Raw genomic sequence first — 9,235 nt, 5'->3', positions numbered from 1 at the left:
TAAAGAAAACTCAGCTGTTTTCTTTAAAAAGACATTATGAAATTTTTCAGGCAAATGAATGCAACTAGAATAGAAAATCATCCTGAGTGAGGTAACACAGACCCAGAAAGACAATTATGTTATGTACTCACTTGTAAGTGGATATTAGCTGTTAAGTAATAACCAAATTATAATCCACAGACTCAGAAAGGTCAGGTAAATAGGAGGGCTATGATGGAAGCATGAGATTCCCTGGGATGTGGAATTACAAAAGATTCTGCATGTAGACTGGAGGTAGGTTGGATCAGGAGCTGGAGGAATCAGGGCAGAGAGGGGGAAGGCATGGATGGATAGTGTTTGAGGATGGATGGATTGGAGGACACTTGGAAGTGGTATGGAAACCAAGTTCAGCAGAAACTTTATGGAATCTAAGAGGGTTATTCTAGAAAGAGACCTGGAGGTCCCCATCCGGTCAATTGTTTAGGAGATCTAGGAACACTACAGAAGAGGTGTAGGGCAAGGTGACTGTGGGAGTCAGAAATGTAGGACACTAAGAGAACATGACCCATCAAATAAACTAAGCAGGGCTCACATGGGCTCACAGAGATTGAAATGGCAAGCATGAGGCTTGTGTGCATCTGCAACAGGCCTACTGAGTATGTTATATGGCCATTAGCTTGGTGTTTTTGTGAGACTACCTACAGAAGGAGCTGGTGCATCTCTGAGTCTTTCCTGCATTTGAGACCCTTTTTCTCTTATTGAGGTACCTTATCCAGCCTTGATATGAGGTTTTCATATTTTCTTATTGTATCTTATCTTATCTTGTTTGGCAGACATCTCTTGGAGACCTGCTATTTTGTGAAGCAGAAATGGAAGGAGAATGGATATGGGGTAAAGAATGGGGTAGGAGATGCTGTGGGAGCACATTCCACTTCTTTAGCCAAAAGCCTTTAAGATACCAGCCCACTTGGGTGTGATCTCTGATACTCTAAAAGCAATTATATAGCATCTGTCCACTCTCTTGCTTCCAGTTCCCACTTTTGGCTGCTAGACTCTGTTCCTGTTCACGTAGAGGGCAGTTATCTAAGACAGTGATCTGTAAGTTTTCTTTTATTATTTGTAATTCTGAACTGATGTGGGACTACTTTGTGATTTCCATCATCAAGGGGAAGCAAGGAAGATAGAAGGTAAAAGATATATTTCAGTTGGGATGCATTGTATGGAAGGAGAACCTATTTTCAATAAGAAAAGTGGGATATGTTTCCAGATGCAAATCACTTATTCATAATAGGTATTCATTATGCAGCAACTCTAGAGAAGAATAAAGTGTGTTTATGACATTTATTCTCTCTGTACAGTGATAGGTTTTATAAAGACATTTTATACAACTATATCATATAGTTTAACATATACATTCTCAGTTCTATATTTTGTCACCACCTTTACTGTTCTCCAGCAAATCTCTTCTACTACTGTGTGTGTGTGTGTGAGAGAGAGAGAGAGAGAGCGAGAGAGAGAGAGAGAGAGAGACAGACAGACAGACAGAGAGAGACAGATAGAGATTATAAATATATAACTATTATAGGCTTGGATTTTTACTATAAATTATACAGATAAAACATGCATATATTAGTACTGCATCTTTAAAATATAGGACCCATATGAGTTGAACACTAAGATATTTGTATTTAAGTCTGACTATTTCACTTAACATCTAATCTTCATTGGAATCCACTTTCTTGCAAGTGACATATATTTGTACCTTTCTATTTCTGCTTAAAATTAATATATCTATCTATAGATGGATAGATAGGTAGATAGACAGACAGACAAATAGTTAGACATACATATATACATATATATTCATTATCTTTTTATCTGTTGTCAGACATATACGTCTATTCTATCACCTGGCTATTATGTTCACAATTAAAATGAGCAGAGACATACAATTATTTTTGTTGTCTAGCCATTTAGATTTTAATGTATTCACTGTATGCCACTATAATATATTATATAATGATCTTAACAAATGTTTCCAAAAATGAATTGTTCCATTCCTTGGGTGGTCATGTTATTTAGTAGCAAACTTAAGAGAGGGAGAGAATAAACAACAAAATATATTCAAAAGAGCCATTATTTGTTAATGTTCTTTCCTCAATACTTATGTACCTATGGATTCTGGAAGGCCTTTTTTAAGTTCTGTGAAAAATGTCACATGTTAAACTACATAGTATGCTAAAGATTGGGGGTAGTGGAAGGTTTTCTATAAAACACTATGATTCCCAAAGTACACAAAATAAATTCACTAATCCATTTCATGTTCTTGACTAAACAACAATCTTTTCTTGCAGGAGTTAGAAGGTAAGTTCAAATGATTTGGCAGTATGAAAATACACATATATGCTTTTCCTTGTTGTGAATTTTGCTTGGCTCAGTATTTGCATAACTGAAGTTTTTCAGGCTTTCACACTTCAACTAGTAAAGTTTAAAACTTAATTTATGCAGCATGTTACAACTTTCTACTTTGGTTCAATATTTCTGGCAAAATTTAGTTTGAAGTAACCTGTCTGCAAAATTTTCCTTTCAAACCCTTCTCTTTTTATTGTTTGATTGCTTGTTTATTTTTTGTTGTGTGTTTTTCTGTTTGTTTCATTTTATTTTCTGAAAAACTCCTGAAAAGTTTATCATTTATACAATTAACTCCTGAAAACTACCCTCGCACAGGGTAGTTTATTTATTTTTATTGTTCACAAGTCATAAAAACAGACACATACAAAGAAAAGTTGTAACATATGAGCTGATTTAATATGATGTCAGACTCTTGATTTGCAAAATCACACAACTTATGCCATTTAATGGAGGAGGAAAGTATCTGACAGAGAAGAAAAAACTCAGGGAAGTCTTTTAGAAAGGAGACCTCTATTTCAACACTGGGACCTCCTAGTGATTGATTGTGAAAATTTCATCTATTTTCATTCTGGTGGAAAGGAGAGAAAGTAGCTACCACCGAAGTTGCTGACATAGTAGGACTGGTTGACTTTGTTGAGGAAGTGAACATTTATGGAGTACCTATGCCAAGCAATGAGGCTCGAATTGGGATGGCTCGATAAAGATGATAGAAAACTATGAGCACAATGCAAAAAAAAACTAAAAAAAAAACTCTTTTAGCACATCTCAGAGTACCTGCTAAGCTACACAAGGCCTCGGTTCCTGAGAATACAGGATACCATTGAGATCACTGGGACTTTTAAACACCGCAAAGTGACCCTGATGGAAGAGAGCTTTAATCCCACAGTCATCAAAGATGCTTTGTATTTCATGAATGACACAGCAAAAGCATAAGTACCCATGACCTAGGACATATATAATGCCATAAGAGATAAAACTATGAAGCTCTGAATATTTCCAGGTGACTGGCTCATGATATTTTCAAAAAGAAACTTAATAGACCTAGCATAGCCACTTGATATAATCCAACTTTAATTTGATTGAAGATCATAAGGTGCAATTTTTAGGAAATTATTCTTTAAAATAAAGACAGTTTTTTTTATTATTATACCTGAACATTTGGAAGCAAAAATATTTAGAGACAATTATTTTTCACTGTATACCTGTCATTTGTCCTTGCAAGCTAAACTTTTTGGAGAGAGGGCCTTATTTTTTAAATACATAATAAACTATATTAACACTAAAATATGAAAAAATAGACACATACTATAGACACCAGAAAAGCATCCACACATTTGACTTGGTTTTTGAAAAAAATCGAAGCAACTTTAGGATACAAATTAATTCTGTTAAACTTTCTACAACAACCTTGGAGAACTTATAAAGACTTAAATTATTTCCTTTTTTACCAGCCTTTCAGACTACAATATTAAAAAAAAAATCTCCTAACTAGACTATGTGTTTAATTATTCAAATATATCCAGTACTTTTAAGTATAACCATGAAATATATTATGACTTATTAGAATTTATTTGGAATGAGTATTCTAACTTCAAAAATGAACACTGTCTACAGAAGAAATGTATATTTATAAACATATTTTTGTTTTACTTTTGTGCTCATCAATATAATTCAATTAATTAATTAATTTTCTCAACATATGATGCTTGATGCTTTTCCTGGATCCCTTCAAATTTTTGCAGATATTGAGAAAACATCCAGTATTTTATGAAATATCTTAAGGAGCCTTTGCTAGTGCATAGCAGTGCAGTTCAGTTAGGGAATCTATTTGATAAACTCACATTCTACTTATTTTTGTATTGCAGTGCAATCACAAGTAAATTTACTAAAAGACAAATATATCATTCTTGCCATTTTATTTGAATTTTAATTTTTTTTGTCTTTTCCCACTGGACTGTCTAATTTCTTTAATACAAAGATTTCATCAATTTTGTCATCCATATACAGGTTTATGCCTTCTACCACTAAGCATATGTCCTGTATATGTCTAACACACACACACACACACACACACACACACACACCTTTTATTGAGTTGTTCTTATCTCTGCATTTAGTTGGTTCAGTGTCTAATCAGGAAGTAGCCCCCACACAAATTTTAACAAGAAACTATGTAGCAAATAGTGGCTAGCTGAGTGGATTCTCAATAAAACATTTAACTATCTTTTTGTGGTCATTTTGGTAAGCTGTGTTGTATTCAAGAGAGTGTTGTTCTAGACAGAAGGGTGTGTGTGTGTGTGTGTGTGTGTGTGTGTATGTGTAGATTCCTTGTTTACTCTAAGTTTTTGGAGATACCATACATAAGTACTGTCTTACTACATTGTGACTCCTCCCTCTTTCTATCCAGTGCTCACATGGATGGTCTGCTTTACAAATTTGTGACCTCATCTTAATCATTATTGTTATATATAACCTACACATATGCTTATATATAATATTGTATAGTGCTACAAAAACAATATGTAATATTGCATATATGATATATATTATCTACTAAGGGATCTGGATATAGTTGGGTATCTTCCAATGTTTATAAGTGGTAAAGAATAAAATTAGCATAAGAAGATTAAATGAGAAAAGGAACGGGAAGATAAGTTAAAGTATAATATTTATTGAGATATCTATATGAAGGTCTTTTGAAATTCTTTTAGAAAAACTACTACAGTAGGTGGTTCATATGTGTGTGAATGAGAGAATGAGAGAGAGATTTAAGTGCAGTTACCATATAATGACCCAACTCCACATCATATTCATCATATCAAATAAAATCTCTACTGTCGAAAATGAGTTACTTTTTTGAGTTGTTGGCCAAAGAGTTGCTATAGAACTCTCTAAACACTACAGGTTATTGTTAATGCTCTTCACTACCCTGAAGAACTTGACAAAAAGACTGCTGGGGGAATGCCTTCAGTCAATGGCCTTTGAGATGCTAGACCACTTTGAGCATGGCCCTGTGTACTATAAAACAAATGTACAAACATGTGTATCTCTCTTGGCTGCTGTATTTGGTCGCCATTCCTCACTCGTGCAGAGGACTACTGATCTGTGAGTCTATTCCTTAATAAAGAACCCTATATCATACTCCAGAAAAAGGAAACTGGATGGGATAATAGGTAGATGTGTGTGAGCTTATACTAATAATAATAGTGAATAATAGAGTGAATACTTGTGAGCTATTATTTACAGACAGTTTACTTGGTATAGATTAGTGTATATTGATACAAATTCAAATTATGTTTGTTATATTGAATATGCTCCCAATTCTGTTTATAATATTTGTACACCTATGTAAAGTTATTTTTGTCATATTTTATGCATGTTTCTACCTCTGTTTAAGACATTTTGTATATTGATACAATTTAGGATCATTGCATTATACATTTCTACCTCTGAACAAGATATTATACATTGTTTTTATTTTGAGGTCATTATCCTCTTTTGCTGACAGCTGTTTAGAGAGTGTTTAGTATTCTAATATGAAGCTTTCCTCTATAAGCTATATAATTATTAAGAATTATAGGTCAATAGTCATCCATGTTTGTCATACTTATAGTTAGACTAATCTGATTCTTTAGATACATAGAGATTGTATTCTGCATAGATATGTAATCTTCAAACACTTCAAAGAACTGTAGAATATGGCATTTAAATAACTTATGGTTCTGTTGATGTGAGATACGATTGCTCCTGGGAGCATCAATCAATTCCCGAGAGAATGTTGGGCAGCAAACACACTCCACTTAGAGCTTGTTTACTTCTTGGCAAAACTAACCTTTAGGAAAAGAACTGCCCATGCAGTAACCACTGCCAAAATGTATATCTGGACTGGACAAGTGGGATGCAAGGAAGAAAATACTGCCAAACATTACTAAAACTTACTAAGACAGGGTAAGAGGGTTTTGAAAGTTTTCCTGCCGAGCGGTGGTGGCGCACGCCTTTAATCCCAGCACTCGGGAGGCAGAGGCAGGCGGATCTCTGTGAGTTCGAGACCAGCCTGGTCTACAGAGCTAGTTCCAGGACAGGCTCCAAAGCCACAGAGAAACCCTGTCTCGAAAAACCAAAAAGAAAAAAAAAAAAGAAAGTTTTCCTGCCTATGAAAATTGTCTGTCAGTTATTCTAGGCCTTAGCCAAAGTTTGCTTCCCCATGTATCAAATGAGACTTTGTGTGATTGGCCAAGTAGCAGTTTTCTCTGTCATTTATTGAACATTTGGGGAGTTGCTTGTTTGTACTTCCTGTTTACCCAAGTAATATTATTTTCCTTCTCAGGTCTTTGATGGGGTTGAAGACTAGATAGTCATAATTACTTTCCTCTCATGACTTAGCCAAACCGTTTCTAATACAAGACTTAGACTCCATAGGATAGCATAGCTATTGAAACATTAGGATATGTTTCTTGCTTGATGTTGTTTATGCTGGTTTTAATTCTAATTTTTACATTTGATATCTTTTTTATTATATCTAGTTTTGCATTGGGTTTGGAACTCACTAATTTAGACAAAAGTGGGAGTTGCTGGGAGAGTAATTCTTCAGCCAATGACCTTTAGATGCTGGACCACTTTTTGTTTTGTTTTTGTTTTTGTTTTTTTTTTTGTTTTTTTGTTTTTTTTTGCTTTTCCGAGACAGGGTTTCTCTGTGGCTTTGGAGCCTGTCCTGGAACTAGCTCTGTAGACCAGGCTGGTCTCGAACTCACAGAGATCCACCTGGCTCTGCCTCCACCATCGCCCGGCTTTGGACCACCCGGCTTTGGACCACTTTTCATGTGGCCTTGGGTGCTGTAAAAACAGATGTAGAAATATGAGTATCTCTGTTGGCTGTTGGATTCATTTCCTGTTTCTCACTCATGCAGAGGACCATTGATCTGTGAATCCATCCCTAAATTAAAAACCCTTTTTTATATTCTATTCTATTTTAGGGTAGAACTACTATATTGTAATCGTCAACAAAAGACCATTTTACAGATGTCACCAACACTTCTGACACGTAGCATGGAGAGATCTGTTATTCAACTGGAAACTTCAAACCTTTAAGCTAATGATCAGTTCTGGACGTTAAGTAAACATCAATCTCACCAAAATCTTAACTCTGTAAGATGTAGTTACAACTTGCCTGCATGATATGCCCACTTGTGTAATAGTGTCATGAACTAAGTTACAGAGAAATCAACCACTATTTTATTAGATTTAAGGCCCACTCTATGAAATGGATCCCATACCATATGCTGTAAATGAGACCAAGACACTGCAATAAGATAGGTCATAAGCACAAGAAAAAATTACTTTTCTGATAAATGAGCATAACAAAAAATGACTACTAAAAACATATTGCTTTACCCATAAATCACTAAAACCTCACTAAACCCTCATCAGAGAAGTTCTTGCAGTTTATAACAGTTAACACAGAAACCTACAACCAAACAAGAAGAAGATAGTGAATGTTTTGCGGTTTGTATTTTTATTGGGATACTGGTAATACATTTCTCTCTGCAAGATTCAGGAATCTATGTAGAAGAGGAGGTAGACAGGTTGTAAAAGCCAAAGGTGGTAAATGGCTCTAAGGGGACAGAATTTTCCAGACACAAAAGGGTCAGGGCACTTACAAATTCAGAGACCATGACACATTACAAGACCAATACAAGTTAAATCCAGAAAAAAAAATATGTCAGTATGGAAAAGGGAAAATGGACTTAAAGTTCCACACTTAACCAAGAGGATATCTACAATTTATAACTTTGGTGGCAGGGAAATCATTTTTCTTTAATGGGATGGTGCTGCATATAGGCAGGGGAACACACGGGAATAGTTGACCAACACATATGTGGATTCCATAATTTTGTTTGTTTGATTGTTTCATTGGTTGTTTTTGTTTGGGGATTTTATGTTTTTTGTTTTTATTTCTTTATAAAGAGAGAGAAAGAATATTATTTGGGTGGATGATAAATGGAGATCTCATAAAAGTTTGGAAAATGGAAGAAATATAACAAAAATACATTGTATAAAAATCCTTATTTATATGTATATGATTTATAGATATTTATTTATTCAGAACATTGAAACATCTTTTCAAGATTTCTCTGTCAGTTAACTTGACATTTTTCTTTTTGGCTACAACTTACTCTTTTTAGACACTTTCTAGTTTTATTTTGCATCTGATAGTTTCAAGTCCCACTTATTCCAAGATCAAACAATATACTTTATTCAATATAGTATTATGGATTAGATTATATATCACTGTTTATGTGCCACTATTAACATATGCCAGTTTAATTCAACAAACAAGAAATATAAAATTTTGTTATAAATAACAATACTTTAATCTCAGTAATCAGGAGGCAGATGCAGGCTGATTTCTGAGTTTGAGGCTAGTCTAGTGTACAGAGTGAGTTCCAGGAGAGCTGGGGCTACACACAGAAACCCTGTCTCAAACAAACAAACAAGCAAAAAGGAAAAAAAAAAGAGCTCAGTTGTTGGGAGCACTGTCTGCTCTTCCAGAACACTACTTGGTTTCAAGTCCCCAAACCCACACGACAGCTTACAACTCTCTATGACTTCACTTCCAGGGGATCTAACACCCTCACACAGACATAAATGTAGGCAAAGCACTAATGTACATGAAATAAATAAATAAAATAAACACAGTACACATTTCATAATGTAGTAGTTTTTTGAGAACAAATAGAAATTTATTTTCTGTAAAGATAATCTAAAAATATTTGGGTCCTAAGTTAGTGTTTCACTTCCCATTGAAGCACCAAGAAATATTATTTTTGGTTCTATGATCTAACAG

Source organism: Microtus ochrogaster, unplaced genomic scaffold (assembly GCF_000317375.1).
Source record: "Microtus ochrogaster isolate Prairie Vole_2 unplaced genomic scaffold, MicOch1.0 UNK46, whole genome shotgun sequence".
NCBI classification, from domain to species: domain Eukaryota; kingdom Metazoa; phylum Chordata; class Mammalia; order Rodentia; family Cricetidae; genus Microtus; species Microtus ochrogaster.
Note: the sequence above shows the minus strand (reverse complement) of the source record.